Raw genomic sequence first — 18131 nt, 5'->3', positions numbered from 1 at the left:
ACTATGGGTAACAAACAACCTTATTCCAAACCCAGAGGCCAACATAAATTTTAAGTTTGTTTTCTTTGTATCAACAGTCTAAATTTTATGGATTTTTACAGACTTAAAAACAAAGGCAGCACTATACTCCATATTATTAAAATATTAATATGTAAACATTGCGTGCGACAGATGCTATACTTGGGCAGGTTGGCATCACACTGTAGAGTGCCAAGGTCTTTAACCATTTTCGCGGCGATACCTCACATGTGTCGTGCAAATAACACTTAGATATGTGTGCGAAACTTAGATGTGTTTGCTTTTGCACGTGAGCAGATGGGGGCAAACTTCCCCCCCCCCCCCCGCCTTTTACTTTTTACACTGTCCCTTTAATTTATTTATTTTTTGATCATTTTTATTCCTATTTACAAGGAATGCAAGGATGACAGGTTCTCCTTATGAGGGAAAAAAAAAAAATAAAAAAATAAAAATAAAAATTGTTCCACCCTGGACCAGAAGCGACGTCGCTCTGGTCCTCAAAATCCATAGAGACAATCAAAGCAGATCTACTCTTTGATCGCCTGTGTGACCAGCCGGCTACACCGGATATTTTTTTGGGGCGAGCAATTACAAACGGTAAGCCCGAAAAAAAAAACACCAGCTTCTGAAAGTATTCCAGCGGCTCACGAGCAAAAGCCAGCCGCTGGCTGAAAAAACAATACCGTTTTTCTTATGGGCTCTATGATCATCCGTGGGAAGTGCCAACTGGTCGATCAATGGGACAAGTGGGATAGGAGATCCCGATGAAGCCACGGGAGGGGGTCCCCTCCTGGTGCTTGTTAAACCAATCCAGAGGCTAGTTAGCTACTCGCGTCGCTTTTACAAGAGACGACTGATGGCTCTAAAACAAGAAAAACAAACTGTACCGGGATGATGCCGGACCAAGTTGGACACCAAGAGCTGAAACGGTGATGCGGGAAGGATCTCCACTAAGCAGCCTGAAATGGACAGCTTCGGCTCTGTTCCTGTGCACTGTGTAGAGGGGGGTGTGTGTGTGTGTGTGTGTGTGTGTGTGTGTGTGTGTGTTCCCTCCAATCAGCTCTCAGAGCTCCCTTTACTAAGCATATTTCACCTCTCCGCCCCCTGTTGTCTGGAAGCTCAGACAAGCTTTATGAATTCTGCACTTTGAACAGATGGAGAGAAAAGACTGCAGATACAACTTAGGCCCCTTTTCACACTGCTGCGGCTTGAAAGTTGTGCGATTTTACTGCAATTGTGGCTGCAAATTCAGGGAATGCCTGTGTAAACTTCAGGTCTATCGACCTCAACTCGCATCCCCTCCCTTCTTTTGCACATGGGTGCAGAGTTAAAGATCGTTCTGAAATTTGTAGCGCAGCCCTCTTTTTTTTTTTGGGGGGGGGGGGTGGACTTGTGTTCCACAATGTCAATTACAGTATCTATATAGTACACCCCTCACATTTTTTCACATTCCCCTCAAAATAACTTAACACACAACCATTAATGTCTAAACCGCTGGCAACAAAAGTGAGTACACCCCTAAGTGAAAAATGTCCAAATTGGGCCCAAACTGTCAATATTTTGTGTGGCCACCATTATTTTCCAGCAATGCCTTAACCTTCTTGGGCATGGAGTTCAGCAGAGCTTCACAGGTTGTCACTGGAGTCCTCTTCCCCTCCTCCATGACGACATCACAGAGCTGGTGGATGTTAGAGACTTTGAGCTCCTCCACCTTCCCCTTGAGGATTTCCCACAGATGCTCAACAGGGTTTAGGTCTGGAGACATGCTTGGCCAGACCATCACCTTTACCCTCAGCTTCTTTAGCAAAGCAGTGGTTGTCTTGGAGGTGTGTGTTGAGGTTGTTTTCATGTTGGAATACTGCCCTGAGGCCCAGTCTCTGAAAGGAGGGGGGATCATGCTCTACTTCAGTATGCCACACTACATGTTGGCATTCATGGTTCCCTCAATGATCTGTAGCTCCCCAGAGTATCGGCAGCACTCATGCAGTCCCAGACCATGACACTCCCACCACCATGCCTGTCTGTAGGCAAGACACACTTGTCTTTGTACTCCTCACCTGGTTGCCGCCACACATGCCTGACACCATCTGAACCAAATAATTTATCTTGGTCTCATTAGACCACAGGACATGGTTCCAGTAATCCATGTCCTTAGTCTGCTTGTCTTCAACAAACTGTTTGTGGGCTTTGTGTAACATCTTTAGAAGAGGCTTCCTCCTGGGACGACAGCCATGCAGACCAATTTGATGCAGTGTGCGGCGTATGGTCTGAGTACTGACAGGCTGACCCCCCCCACCCCTTCAACCTCTGCAGCAATGCTGGCAGCACTCATGTCCATTTCCCAAAGACAATCTCTGGATATGACGCTGAGCACGTGCACTCAACTTCTTTGGACGACCATGGCGAGGCCTGTTCTGAGTGGAACCTGTCCAGTTAAACCGCTGTATGGTCTTGGCCACCGTGCTGCAGCTCAGTTTCAGGGTCTTTGCAATCTTCTTATAGCCTAGGCCAGTGATGGCGAACCTTGGCACCCCAGATGTTTTGGAACTACATTTCCCATGATGTTCATGCACTCTAAAGTGCAGTTGAGCATCATGGGAAATGTAGTTCCAAAACATCTGGAGTGCCAAGGTTCGCCATCACTGGCCTAGGCCATCTTTATGTAGGACAACAATTTTTTTTCAGATCCTCAGAGAGTTCTTTGCCATGAGATGCCATGTTGAAATTTCAGTGACCAGTATGAGAGAGTGATGACACCAAATTTTACACACCTGCTCCCCATTCACACCTGAGACCTTATAATACTAAACGAGTCACATGACACTGGGAGGGAAAATGGCTAATTGGGCCCAATTTGGACATTTTCACTTAGGGGTGTACTCACTTTTGTTGCCAGCGGTTTAGACATTAATGGCTGTGTGTTGAGTTATTTTGAGGGGACAGCAAATTGACACTGTTATACAAGCTGTACACTCACTACTTTACATTGTAGACAAGTGTCATTTCTTCAGTGTTGTCACATGAAAAGATAGAAGAAAATATTTACACAAATGAGAGGGGTGTACTCACTTTTGTGAGATCCTGTATGTAAATATGATTTGTCATCATTGATATGCTCATGTGCATCGTTAATACTCAAAAGAAGGAAAAAAAAGAAAGCAGTATACTGCTGATGAGAAATGGTATTTAGCAGTTTAGATTTACGAAAATAATTGGATTTCCATGTTCTGTGGGAGACCAGATATAGGGAATGCAGGCGCCTGGGTTTAGTAACACTAACGGCAGAAGTAATCTCTTATTACTATTCTATCCAATTAACAGCGTTTCACCTTTTCCACATTTTGTTACAGCCTTATTCCAAAATGGATTACATTCATTCTTTTTCTTTAAAAATTCTACAAACAATACCCCATAATGACAACATGAAAGAAGTTTGTTTGAAATCTTTGCAAATTTATTTAAAAAATTCAATTAGAAATGTAGAGATTTGTTGTTTGTATGATCAGAAATGTTACACGTGGAGAACTCCTATAATGTCATAAGTTTACAAGCATTTTATTGTACAACGTGCCTTTAATAAAAATTTACTGAACAAAAAAAAATAGAAAAAATCCCATGTATATACAGTTGAGCTCATAAGTTTACATACCCTGGCAGAATTTATGATTTCTTGGCCATTCTTCAGAGAATATGAATGATAAACACATATACTTTTCTTTCACTCATGGTTAGTGTTTGGCTGAAGCCATTTATTATCAACAGTGTTTAGTCTTTTTAAATCATAAATCACAACAGAAACTACCCAAAATGACCCCGATAAAAAATGTTTACATACCCCAGTTCTTAATACCGTGTATTGCCCCCTTTAACATCAATGACAGCTTGAAGTCTTTTGTGGTATTTGTGGATGAGGCTCTTTATCTTCTCAGATGGTAAAGCTGCCCATTCCTCTTGGTAAAAAGCCTCCCAGTTCCTGTAAATTCTTGGGCCGTCTTCCATGAACGGCACGTTTGAGATCTCCCCAGAGTGGCTCAATGATATTGAGGTCAGGAGACTGAGATGACCACTCCAGAACCTTCACTTTATTCTGCTGTAGCCAATGCCTGGTCAACTTGGCCTTGTGTTTTGGGTCATTGTCATGTTGGAATGTCCAAGTACGTCCCATGCCCAGCTTCCTGGCTGATGAATGCAAAATGTTCCTCCAGTATTTTTTGATAACGTACTGCATTCATCTTTCCACAAAATTTTGAACAAATTTTTCTGTGCCTTTGTATCTCACACATCAGCAATCCACCTCCGTGTTTCACAGTAGGAATGGTGAACCTATCATAGGCCTTGTTGACTCCTCTCCAAATGTAGTGTTTATGGCCAAAAAGCTCAATTTTGGTGTGATCATTCCAAATTACTTTGTGCCAGAAGGTTTGAGGCTGGTCTCTGTGCCGTTTGGCGTATTGTAAGTGGGATACTTTGTGGCATTTGCGTAGTAATGGCTTGCTCTGTGTGACTCGATCATGCAGCCCACCTTTCTTCAAGTGCCTCCTTACTGTGAATCTTGAAACAGCTGCACCACCGGTTTTTGGAGAGTCCTGTATTTCACCTGAAGTTATTTGTTTGTTTTTCTTTGCATCCCAAACAATTTTCCTGGAAGTTGTGGCTGAAATTTTAGTTGGTCTACCTGACCATGGTTTTGTTTCTACTTCTTGGATTAGAGTTTGAACACTGCTTCTTGGCATTCTCAATTCCTTGGATATCTTTTTATATCCCTACCTACTACCTTTTTCTACAGATCCTTCAACAATTCTTTTGCTTTCCCCATGACTCAGAATCCCGAAATGTCAGTGCAGCACTGGATGAAAGACACAAGGGTCTGTCCGGAGACCAGAAACCCACTGACCTTTTATACATACACTAATTACAAGCAAACAGATCACAGGTGAGGATGGTTACCTTTAACAGCCATTCAAACTCCTGTGTGTCAACTTGTGTCCATGTTATCAGGTAGAAATTACCAGGGTATGTAAACTTTTTATGAGGGTCATTTGGGTAGTTTCTGTTGCCATTAGGATTTAAAAATAGTAAACATAGTTGATTAATAAATGGCGTCAGCCATGTTTGTGTCATTCATATTCTCTAAAAAAAAAAAAAAAAAAAAAAAAAAAAAAAAAAAACATAAAATTCTGCCAGGGTATGTAAATTTATGAGCACAACCAAGTATCACAGCCTTTGCTCAATACAGCCTTAATTCTTTTTTTTTTTTTTTTTTTTTTTGAGTAGGACATCTTCAGAGGTGTTTAATCGGGTTCAAGTCTGGACTCTGGCTGGGCCACTCAAGGACATACACATTTGTCCGGTAGCCACTTCTTCCTTATCTTGGCTGTGTGCTTAGGGGGCGTTGTCCTGTTGGAAGATGAACCTTCGCCCCAGTCTGGAGGTCTAGAGCACTCTGGAGTAGGTTTTCATCAAGGATGTCTCTGAACAGTGCTGCATTCTTCCCGTTTTCCTTGATCCTGACTAGTCTCCCAGTTCCTGCCACTAAAAACCCTCCCCACAGCATGATGCTTCCAGCACCATGCTTCACTGTAGGGATGGTATTGGCCAGGTGATGAGCAGTGCCTGGTTTCCTTTAGACAGGACACTTGCCATTCAGGCCAAACAGTTTCAATCCTTGTTTCATCAGACCATAGAATTTTGTTTCTCATGGTCTAAGAGACCTTGGGGTGCCTTTTACTCCAGCTGGGCTGTCATGTGCCCTTTAGTGAGGAGTGGCTTCCTTCTGGCCACTCTACCATACAGGCCTGATTGGTGGAGTGCTGCAGATATTGTTCTTCTGGAAGGATCCAAAACCAAAACCCTGAAGCTCCTTCAGAGTGACCATCGGGTTCTTGGTCAACTCCCCGACTAAGGTCCTTCTCCCCCAATCTCTCAGTTTGGCAGGGCAGCCCACTCTAGGAAGAGTCTTGGTAGTTCCAAACTTCTTCCATTTACGGATGATGGAGGCCACCGTGCTTATTGAGACCTTCAACTCTGTAGAAATGTTTCTGTACACCCTTCCCAAGATCTGTGCCTTGATGAAATCCTGTCTTGGAGATCTACAAAACAATTCCTTGGACTTCATGGTTTGTGCTCTGACATATACTGTTAACTATATAACGATAAATCAATCAGCGCTGAACACAACAAATAAATAAAATGATAAACAATATGCAGCTAGAATACTATAAGTCAAAATACCAAATCCCACAATACAAAGTAAAAAAGTAACAGTACAGCGCATAAATAAATTATATAAGTGAATAATAATAAAGTGACACTCTATTAATGCATCTAAACCCAAAAGTCCATAGATACAACAAAACAACAAGTAGAGTTGTCAAGGAAAAGATCCGCTTGTGCAGTGTGCCTTCAATCGACAATAACAAGTGATGATGTGATTCCTTCACCAATAAGCAAGATGGACTCTCACCTCAAAACATGGACCCCTGATTTAACAGACAGGTCAGAAAACGCATGTTCCCATCATGGGTTAATCACAGCATTCAGTAGATGTAGCGGTAGTGCTCAAAGATTGAATCCTTTTCAGTATCCTCAAGTTAATATGATTCCATATAAAAACATAAAGAACAAAATCTAGTGCTCTCCGTTTAAACAAATTTATTTTAAAACAGAAATGAAAGAGATACACTCACATTCTGGTGCACTGATCTCCAGTGCTGAGCGGCCGCTGATGAAGTCCCGCCTACTTTCGGGGACGCAACGCGTACGGACCACGTGACCTAAGCCGTGACGTCACCCGCAAACTGCTATACTGATCCATGCATGGACGCTGTGCTACATTTGTTTTCATGCCCAGCACTCAGCACTGGAGATCAGTGCACCAGAATGTGAGTGTATCTCTTTCATTTCTGTTTTAAAATAAATTTGTTTAAACGGAGAGCACTAGATTTTGTTCTTTATGTTTTTATATGGAATCATATTAAACTTGAGGATACTGAAAAGGATTCAATCTTTGAGCACTACCGCTATATCTACTGAATGCTGTGATTAACCCATGATGGGAACATGCGTTTTCTGACATGTCTGTTAAATCAGGGGTCCATGTTTTGAGGTGAGAGTCCATCTTGCTTATTGGTGAAGGAAATCACATCATCACTTGTTATTGTCGATTGAAGGCACACTGCACAAGCGGATCTTTTCCTTGACAACTCTACTTGTTGTTTTGTTGTATCTATGGACTTTTGGGTTTAGATGCATTAATAGAGTGTCACTTTATTATTATTCACTTATATAATTTATTTATGCGCTGTACTATATACTGTTAACTGTGGGACCTTATATAGACAGGTGTGTGCCTTTCCAAATCATGTCCAACCAACTGAATTTAGCACAGGTGGGCTCCAAATCAAGTTGTAGAAACATCTCAAGGATGATCAGTGCAAACAGGATGAACCTGAGCTCTATTTTGAGTTTCATGGCAAAGGCTGCGAATATTTACGGAGATGGGATTTTTTAATAGATTTGCAAAGATTTCAAACAAACTTCTTTCATGTTCTCATTATGGGGTATTGTTTGTAGAATTGTGAGGAAAATAATGAATTTAATCTATTTCGGAATACGGCTGTAACATAAAATGTAGAAAAAGTGAAGCGATGTGAATAATTTCCGGATGCACTTTATCTATGGTGCGTAAAAATATAAAAGTAGTAACAATAAAAAAAAATAAAAATATTCTTCTTAGAACTTTGGGTGGCAAATATGTAAACACTGCAGGACATTATCAGAACAAAGCATTTCCAACAGGAATGTGGTGGCGTGGGGAGTAGTTATTCTCCCCAAACAAACATTGGATTTCCTGTCCAGTAATCACACAGAGGAAAGAAGACGATGAAATCTTGCTGCCTCCTGCAACATCGGCGGACATTTCACATTCAGGAAATTCATCATATGCACACATCAGGGCTTATACAGAGCAGCTTTGGTGTTTACATAAGTATGACACTTACAGCTGTGGCAAAACACGGAGAATGACACAAATATTAATGTTCACAAAGTCTGCATTTCATAAAAGTGTCAAAGGCTTTTCTTGACAAGGACATGAAGTTTATGCAAAGAGTCAATATCTGCAGTGTTGACCCTTCTTTTTCAAGACCTCTGCAATTCTCCCTGGCATGCTGTCAGTCAACTTCTGGACCACATCCTGACCGATGACCGCCCTCCATTCTTGCATAATAAATGCTTGAAGTTTGTCAGAATTTGTGGGGTTTTTTGTTCACCTGCCTCTTGGTTTGACCACAAGGTCTTAATGGGATTAAGGTCTGAGGAGTTTCCTGGCCATGGACCCAAAGTTTTGATGATTTGTTTCCCAAGCCACTTTGTTATTACTTTTTTATGGGAAGGTGCTCCACCATGCTGGAAAAGGCGTTGTTCCTCACCAAACTTGGATGGTTGGGAGAATTTACACTTGGGGAGAATGTTTATGTACCATTATTTATTCATGGCGGTGTTCTTAGGCAAAATTGTGAGTGAGCCCATTCCCCCTTTTTTTTTCCTCGCATATAATATATATATATATATATATATATATATATATATATATATATATATATATATCTCTTTTGTCTTTTTGCTGTAGAAATACCACAATATTACTAGTTCCTGCTCTCTACCCCTGATGAAAGTTCTGTAACAGAAACTGGAAACGCGTCGGGTTTGGGACATCTACGAGAGTATTAGTGGTCTTTGTATAGATGTTTTCTGCTGTAATTTTTTTGCCTGTATATTTTATTGGAGACATCTTATGTCTTTTTTTATTATTTTGTACTTTATAAATAAAATTTATGTTTTAGTTGCATTTTAGTGGTTTGTTAAAGTCCCATTAAGAGGGGGGGGGGGGGGGTTTCCTTTTTGAATTAGTTGACTCATTTGTTGACTCCGTGAAAGTCCTCCTCTTTGTCTTGGCTGAGAAGCAACCCCACAGACGAATGGTCTTGGGATGCTTTATTGTTGGAATGAGACAAGACTGATGGTAGCGCTCACTTTTTTCTTCTCCGGCCAAGGTTTTTTTTCTAGATGTCCAAAACAGGGGATTTATCTGAGAAAATGACTTTACCCCAGTCCTGAGCCATCCAAACCCTGTACCTTTTGCAGAATATCAGTCTATTCCTGATTTTTTTCCTGCAGAGAAGTGGCTTTTTTGCTGCCCTTCTGGACACCAGGCCATCCTTCAAAAGTCTTCTGCTCACTGTGCGGTCAGATGTACTCACACCTGCCTGCTGCTATTCCCGAGCAAGCTCTGCGCTGGTGGTGCCCCGATCCCGCAGCTGAAACAAGTGTAGGAGATGGTCCTGGCGCTTGCTGGACTTTCTTGGGCACCTTGAAGCCTTCTTCACGACTAGCGTGGAAATGGTTATGGGGTGAAGTTAATTTTCACAGGAAAGAGGGACTTTGCAATTAATTGCAATTCATCAGATCACTCATCCTAACATCCTGGAGTACATGCAAATTGCGATCATAAAAACTGAGGCAGCAAAACGTTGTGAAAATTTATATTTGCGATACTTTTGGCCACAGCTGTATATAGGAGGCCTTCACCTGGCAGCTTCCCGGGTGTGGGAAAATCCCTGAAATTTCTTAGTCCCTGTGATGCACTGAAATTTAGGCCACTAAAAAATGTATTAACAATAGGGTGTTCAGCAGTGTGCCAAATTTGGGGGGGGGGGGGGGGGGGCGGGAACAACACCCGTGATTTTACTGTGTTTTTTCATAGGTCACGACTCAAATTTAAAGACGAAACGCGGGTGCATTTTTTTTTATGCATTCTTGATGAGTTTTCAATGCATTTTTAACTGAGCAAATATGCAGCAAGCAGGATTTTTATACCTCTTCAAAAAGCTGCAGATGATGGCGGATAAATTCATATCAATTTAGATTCATGACAATAATTAAAAAGTTGAATACACACACACACACACACACACACACACACACACACACACATATATACATACATACACACACACACACTTTTTTTTTTTAAACTCATGTTTCGGTTTCGACCGAATGCACCCCAATTTTTCATTCCAAGCTTAAAAAAAAAAAAAAAAAAAAACTAAGACAAAAAAGGCAGAATGTGATAGTATGCACCACAAACTAGCACATTATTAAATACTTACCTTAGAACAAAGCCCCCTCAGCGGTGTGCAGTCACTGCTGAGAGGGCCGACATCTTCTCCTGTCATTTTTCAGGATCGCGGGCTCCGGAGCTGTGAGTGGCCAGCGCTACGATGACTTCACTCCATCAGCCCTCTGTTCCCGCAAGAAGCTCTGAAGTTACAGCACAGTATACCAGACGTTCAAAGCACATGCACCGCAGACGTCAGCAGCTGCATGCAGTGTAAATGGCTCCTAAACCGTACAGGCATAGGAGATATTCATGCTACCTACAGGTAAGCCTAGATTATAGGCTTACCTGTAGATAAAAATAAAGCGGTGGGTTTCCGCGGGACTTGACGTCATAAGGGGCAGGGTCACCGTGTGACATCACCCGGTGACCACACCCCATGCCTATATAAGTCGTTGCACGCCTCGCACGCAGTATTATAGCGGGAGAGCGTTGTGTCAAAATCAGAAGAAGAGAAGAGGGAAGGAGGACAGAGAAGACCAGGCCTCCACTAGCAAAAGAGCTGGAAGAAGATAGGGAAGAGCCCGGGAGAAGAGGCCAGAGAGTGCAAAGGAGTAGGAAGAGACCCCCGAAGTCGGAAGAAGACCCCCGGAGCTGCCTACTAAAATTACTTTGAAAACCTGTCTAGTGTGTTTTTTATTGACACTTTCCCCAGGTGAATGGGTAGGGGTATGATGTACACCATACTCATTCCCATAGGGTGGGGGCCGGGATTATTAAAGGGGAGCTCCTGGATTCCGATAAGCCCACCGCAGACCCAGACAACCAAAGGCCAGGGTTGTCGGGAAGAGGCCCTTGACCTCATCAACATGGGGACAAGGCGCTTTGGGGTGGTGGGCGCCCCCCCTTCCCCAAAGCACCCCCCCCCCCAATGTTGAGGGCATGCAGCCTGGTACGGTTCAGTGGGGGGGGGGGGTGCTCGCTCGTCCCCACTCCTTTTCTCGACCGACCAGGCTGCGTGCTCGGAAAAGGGTCTGGAATGGATTTTGGAGGGACCCCCACGCCATTTTTTCTGGCTTAGAGGGTTCCCTTTAAAATCCATATCAGACATAAAGGCCTGGTATGCTCCTGGAGGGGAACCCATGCCGGATTTATTATTAGAGAGAGGAGACATTGTCGCTTCTTTCTCACGCTGGCTGCAATAGGAAAATGTGACATTTTCCTATTGCAGCCAGCATGAGATGTACAGTGCCCTGTCACCGAGAAACACTTTCTCACGGTCAGGTACTGTAGGGCATGTTCGCTCTGGGCTCTAGATTACCTTGTCCCAGCACTGGGTGTGTTACTTCCCACCAATCAGCTCTCCATCCCCTGCTGGTCAAAGCCAAGCGATCTCATGTAAACTGTGCACTTTGAATGAATCTAGGGAGAAAACCAACTGTAAATAAACAGGTACAACTTATGGAGAATTTGTTTTAGCGCTGTGCATCAGAGGCCAGTCGCTTCAGTGGGTATATGTAAGGGTTTACAACCACTTTAAAAAAAAAGGTGTGCACACGCACTGCAATCCATTATTATAAACCATGCCTTATTTTTATTGTTTATAATGATTACTTCATTCTATGAACAGCAGACTGTTGTGCCGCACTGCCGTTGCAATGTGTGTGTGCTGCGCTACAAAGAAATGCAGCAGGTCTACATTTTTCCCCCAGCGCACACCAACACCATGCTTTTGACAGACATTCATAGCATTTGTTGTGTTCTTGCCTTGAGCAACTTTTTTTTTTATTTTTTTTTTTTTTTTTACACACAAAAGTAAGCGTTTTTTTTTACAAATAATAAAATGGGTCACTCTAAACACCAATAACTAAAGCTAAAAGATTTTTCTTCTTGTTACAGTATGCATTGTCAGCTGTGAGCTCTTTTAGGCTGGGTTCACAGAGACGGGGGGGCGCGCTTTCTGTGCGGTTTCAATCCAGAGGTTCAGGTGCAAATTTGACATTTAAATTGCGCCTGAACCGGACTGGAAAAATGCACAAGACCCTTTTTTAAATGTTAACTCTGGAAGATTTAAAGTGGTTGTAAACCCTTACAACACACTTTGACCTACAGGTAAGCCTAGATTAAGGCTTACCTGCAGGTCCAAGAAATATCTCCTAAACCTACACGGTTTAGGAGATATTTGCAAAAAGACAGGCACCGCTGTCTACGGCAGAGACAGCGGTGCGCAGGTGCACAAAAAAAATAAACAAAACCACACACACACACACACACACACACACACACACACACACACACACACACACACACACACACACACACACACACACACACACACACCTTTAGCTAGCCTTTAAGATAAAAAAACCTTCTGCCTTTACAGCCACTTTAAAGTTGCAATGACAAGTCGCCACTCAAATCGGTGCGACTCCGACTTGCACCAATTTTGAAAAAATGGTTCCTGCACCATTTATGGCGATTTCATATGTGACTGGCATAGACATCTGTGCATGAAGTCGCACAGATGGTGGCAAGCTGAAGGTTACATTTCAAAGCTGCATTCAGTGTGAACCAGGGCTTAAAGGATGGGTGCTCAAACTGGTGGCCTTCCAAGCTGTTGCAGAACTACAAGTCCCATCATGGCTCTGCCTGAGGGAGACATGCTTGTAACTGTCAGCCTTGCAATGCCTCATGGGACTTGTAGTTCTGCAACAGCTGGAGGGCCACAGGTTGAGCACCCATGCTTGAAGTTTATGGACAAGTACACACCAGCCCATAAAGAAAAAAATGAGACATTCTTCTACACGCACCGCTGACTGTTCTGTATGGGCAGTGGAGTGTGTTGTGGTTTTACCACACAAGGCAGAGTTTACATTTAATTTTCCGATTTCATTTCTTTCTATGCACTACAGGTCAGCTGCACTGGACAGAAAGGCCTTGTTCACAGGGGCATACTACAGTGTGTGCCCATGCGAGGGCTGCATTTACCCACACAGGGATGCACAGGTGTTCCGCACATACCCATGAAGGCAGTCCCATTCATATTAATTGGGACACAGTGAAAACTACTGGGATTTTTTTTTTTTATTTGCTAAATAAAGACTGATGGAATTTTAGGAAAAAAATTAATAAATACATAAACCCAAAGCACGCTTCCATTATAAAAAACTTTGCAAATAAGTAATTTTTCTTCTTCTCTGATGTGCACTGATGGGTGCTGCACCAATAACCACAGCCCCGAGGGGGGGGCTGCACCCATAACCAGGACCCTGATGGGGGGGGGGGGGGGGGGAGCTGCACCCATAACCAGGACCCTGATGGGGAGGGGGGGGGGAAGCTGCACCCATAACCAGGACTCTGATGGGGAGGGGGGGGGGGGAAGCTGCACCCATAACCAGGACCCTGATGGGGAGGGGGGGGGGGGGAAGCTGCACCCATAACCAGGACCCTGATGGGGAGGGGGGGGGGGAAGCTGCACTCATAACCCGGACCCTGATGGGGAGGGGGGGGGGGGGAGCTGCACCCATAACCAGGACCCTGATGGGGAGGGGGGGGAAGCTGCACCCATAACCAGGACCCTGATGGGGAGGGGGGGGGAAGCTGCACCCATAACCAGGACCCTGATGGGGAGGGGGAAGCTGCACCCATAACCAGGACCCTGATGGGGAGGGGGGGGGAAGCTGCACCCATAACCAGGACCCTGGCACCCATAACCAGGACCCTGATGGGGAGGGGGGGAAGCTGCACCCATAACCAGGACCCTGGCACCCATAACCAGGACCCTGATGGGGAGGGGGGGGGGGGGGAAGCTGCACCCATAACCAGGACCCTGGCACCCATAACCAGGACCCTGAAGGGGGGGGGGGGGGCTGCACCCATAACCAGGTAAATATTGTACTCCGTGTGCCCTGACAGATCAGCTCTCCTTTCCTCACACGCTGTCTGTGTGAAGAAAGGAGAGCCGATAATCGGCAAGTCTGTGTGAGCTGCGATTGGACATAGCTGATCACATGGTAAAGGTCCACTGTGACTGGCCCTTTACCCCGATCTGTGGTCTGCTGTATCCAGACAGCCTCTTTTTACTGCTGAAACTGCAAATAAATATTTCTTACCCTATTGGTTACCAGACATTCCTTTATCCTCATTTCTCCTGCTGTGTCCAAGGCATGCAGCAAATCACTGAACTTCCCGATGCACGCACCAGGGGGTGTACGGGAAGTGCATACTCAGGATGTCCAGAGACACCCACCCAGAACTGGAGAGCCGAGCTGTCAAGGGGTTAATTGAACAAGCCAAAGATAGAAGTTGACTGGCTACCATGCACATCTGCACCAGATTCCCAGTGCTCCAGTTTTTAGTAAAATCAACCCCATTGGCTAGCTTATCATGCGGCTGCTCAAATGCCGGTGCGCAGATCAGGAGTTCTTACTTCACTGGCATAATGTTGGCATTTGGGCAGAGCCTGGGAGGACCAGCATAACAATCAGTCAACTAACACAAGAAGGTCAGCAATGTACTTTCTATTCTCCTCCCATGAAAACATTCCTTAGCAAACTGAAAAATTACCCCGGTGAACCAGCAGCAGAAGATTCCTGGAGGCAAAACAAGATCACCTCCAAGGGCGGCACCCCTAGAAAGCAGCAATTTGGGAGCAATTGCATTGAGGTTTTACTTACAGAACCATGACGTCCAAATACTGCCGCTCAACAGCGCCGGCAAGAGTTTTACATCCCAATAAAATCCACACGGTGTGCTTCAAAATCCAGTCCTAAAAACAGAAACATAAATAGTTAGTTACACAAACATTCATTTTCAAGCAAAATGAAAAATAAGAATCTTAACCACTTGACAACTGGGCACTTAAACCCCCCTCCTGCCCAGACCAGTTTTCAGCTTTCGGTGCTCTCACACTTTGAATGACAATTACTCAGTCATGTAACACTGTACTAGACATGTGCAAAAGGAAAAAAATTTGTTTAGTTTCGTTTTAATTCGTTATTTTCGTTTAGTTATATTCGTTAAATTCGTTTTCGGATTTCGTTTCGTTTTCTACCGAATTCGAAAAATCGTCGCATTCGAAAATATTTCTACCGGATTCTAAATGATTTCACCAGGATTCGAAATTATTTCAACTGCATTCCAAAATATTTTGCGACCTGACTTTTGGGCCGTGTATCTTGGGGTCACAGTGCTAGAAACCCCAGATTTGCATATATTGTAGTGCTAGTTCTATTGTGTTTACATACCTAATTTTGGGTTTCTAGCTATAAGTGGCCCCAAATTCGGGTCGCAAAATGTCATTCTCTGCTGCAGAAAAGTACTTGGCATATTGCCCATATCTTGGGTCACTTGGTGGCAGGTCACGTAGCAAGTGGACAATCCACAACTTGGTCACGTGGCACGTAGACAATACACAACTTGTGGCAGGTGACGTGGCAAGTGGACAAATACATACAGCATATGCACTTGCCTTGCGATCGACATCCGTGACTTCTTTAATCAGGCATGCTGACAACTTCACTGATAGCATAAATATAAATGAAATAAGAGGTGTGTGTTTTTTTTTTTTTTGCACTGGTACACTGCAAGTATGAAAAGTTGATGTGACAGATACACACACTATATATTTATATATATATATATATATATATATATATATATATATATATATATATATATATATATATATATATATATATAACCATCTTCCAAATAGAAAAGAAAATATAATTTAATAGAATAAAATAGAAAGAATATACAACCATCTTCTTTTCAAATTCAATCTATACGAAAAAAAAAAATGTGTGTGTGTATGTATAATATATATATATATATATATATATATATATATATATATATATATATAAATAAATAATACACACACACACACTTTTTTTTTTTTATTTCGTATAGAATGAATTCGAATAGAAAAGAAGATGGTTGTATATTCTATTAAATTATATATTTAATTCTGTTCTGTTCTAATCTTTTCTATTTGAATTAGAAATTTTGGAAGATGGTTAGTTACATACATACATACATGTCACATCAACTTTTCATACTTGCAGTGTACCAACACCGAAAGTACAAATACCCCCCAAATGACCCCTTTTTTCAAAGTAGACATTCCAAGGTATTTAGTAAGAGGAATGGTGAGCTTTTTGATGTTGTCATTTTTTCCCCACAATTCTTTGCAAAATGAAGATTTGATTTTATTTTTTTCCACAAAATTGTCATTGTAATACCGTATATACTCGAGTATAAGCCGAGATTTTCAGCCTCTTTTTTGAGGCTGAAAGTGCCCCCTCGGCTTATACTCGAGTCACCGCTGTCTGACTGCTCGATCAGCGTATCGAGCAGACAGACGGCGGACATTAAAATTCAAAAGCCGCGCCTCCTTCTCCGCCTCCGCCTGTGATAGGCGGAACACTGAATTTCCCAGCAGTCAGTGTTCCGCTTATCACGGACATCCGTTCATTCTCATACTACGGACGAGTATGAGAGGATGTCCGTGATAGGCGGAACACAGGCTGCTGGGAAATTGAGTGTTCCGCCTATCACAGGCGGAGGCGGAGGCGCGGCTTTTGAATTGTAGAATGGCCGCCGAGAAGAGCGGCGATCCATCGGCACGACACGGGACGGAGGAGGCACGGGACGGAGGAGGCTCGGGACGACGGCGGCTCGGGACGGAGGCTTGGGACACAGGTAGGCTGGACACACACACAAGGCTGCACGGACACACACACACACACACACAGGGATGGATGGATGGATGGATACACACACACACACACAGGGATGGATGGATGGATACACACACACACACACACACACACACACACACACACACACAGGGATGGATGGATGGATGAATACACACACACACACACACAGGGATGGATGGATGGATGGATGGATGGATACACACACAGGGATGGATGGACGGACACACACACAGGGATGGATGGATGGATGGACACACACACAGGGATGGATGGACGGACACACACACAGGGATGGATGGACACACAGGGATGGACAGCCATGTCTCACCCTCGGCTTATACACGAGTCAATAAGTTTTCCAGTTTTTTGGGGGTAAATTGGGGGCCTCGGCTTATATTCGGGTCGGCCTATACTCGAGTATATACGGTAGGTTATTTCTCTCACGTGGCATGTGTACACCACAAATAATGCCCCAAAATAAACTATGCTACTCCTCCTGAGTATTACGATACCACATGTGGGAGACTTTCACAGCCTGGCCACTTAGAGAGGATGCATGCAGGGAGCACCATCAGGTGTTCTAGGAGCATAAATTACACATCTAACTTGTTGACTACCCATTACACTTTTGAAGCACCAGGACAATGACACGCGACACCGACGTGGCACTGATGACAGATGGCACTAATACGTGGCACTGACGACAGGTGGCACTGACGACAGGTGGGTACTTTATTTTGTTTTTTTTTTTGTTTTTGTCACTAACCGCTGCATCTCTGCAGTGGTTCATCTCTCCCTCCTCACACGCTGTCTGTGTGAGGAGGGAAAGCCAGCGATGAGAGATGATCTCACATGTTTACATATGAGATCCTCACCCACTAGACACGCCGATCGTGCTGTAAACGGCCGCTGTGATTGGCCGTCTACAGCGATCTGTGACTGGCTGTGTCCGGGGGACAAGGCCAGCACAGAACTTCCCCGATGCGCGCCCGCGGCGGCGCGCAGAGGGGGAAGTAAATAGGAGGACGTCCAGGGACGCCCTCCCGGCAGATAGCGTCCGCGCTGTAGCCGTCTTTTGGCCATAGCGCGGGAGCGAAGTGGTTAAAAAACAAAACAAAAAAACACCACCATAAAAGATCCAGGAACACTTATCATTTCTGTACTCCTAGCATTACCATAGCCTACAAAACAATTACACAGGTCATCCAGGCAACAATCGTTTCCCGTGCATTCTGAACAAAGCCTTCCGATAATCCTCTGTTTAGAGCGCC

At 43.8% G+C, this 18131-nt stretch overlaps 1 protein-coding gene across 1 annotated transcript in view; it reads right to left on the bottom strand.

Annotated features, from left to right (window-relative positions):
• Window positions 1-18131, bottom strand: part of JAK1 (Janus kinase 1) — a 201539-nt gene that overhangs the window by 173965 nt on the left and 9443 nt on the right. The window contains exon 2 of the mRNA XM_077450546.1: window positions 14812-14903. The gene's annotated coding sequence lies outside the window, so the exon portion shown is untranslated. The remainder of the gene's footprint in view (window positions 1-14811; window positions 14904-18131) is intronic.

The sequence above is a fragment of the Lithobates pipiens genome, unplaced genomic scaffold (assembly GCF_037356315.1).
Source record: "Lithobates pipiens isolate NorthernLeopardFrog02 unplaced genomic scaffold, aLitPip1_a1.2 Scaffold_23, whole genome shotgun sequence".
NCBI classification, from domain to species: Eukaryota; Metazoa; Chordata; class Amphibia; order Anura; family Ranidae; genus Lithobates; species Lithobates pipiens.
Note: the sequence above shows the minus strand (reverse complement) of the source record. Positions and strands in the feature narration are given on the sequence as shown.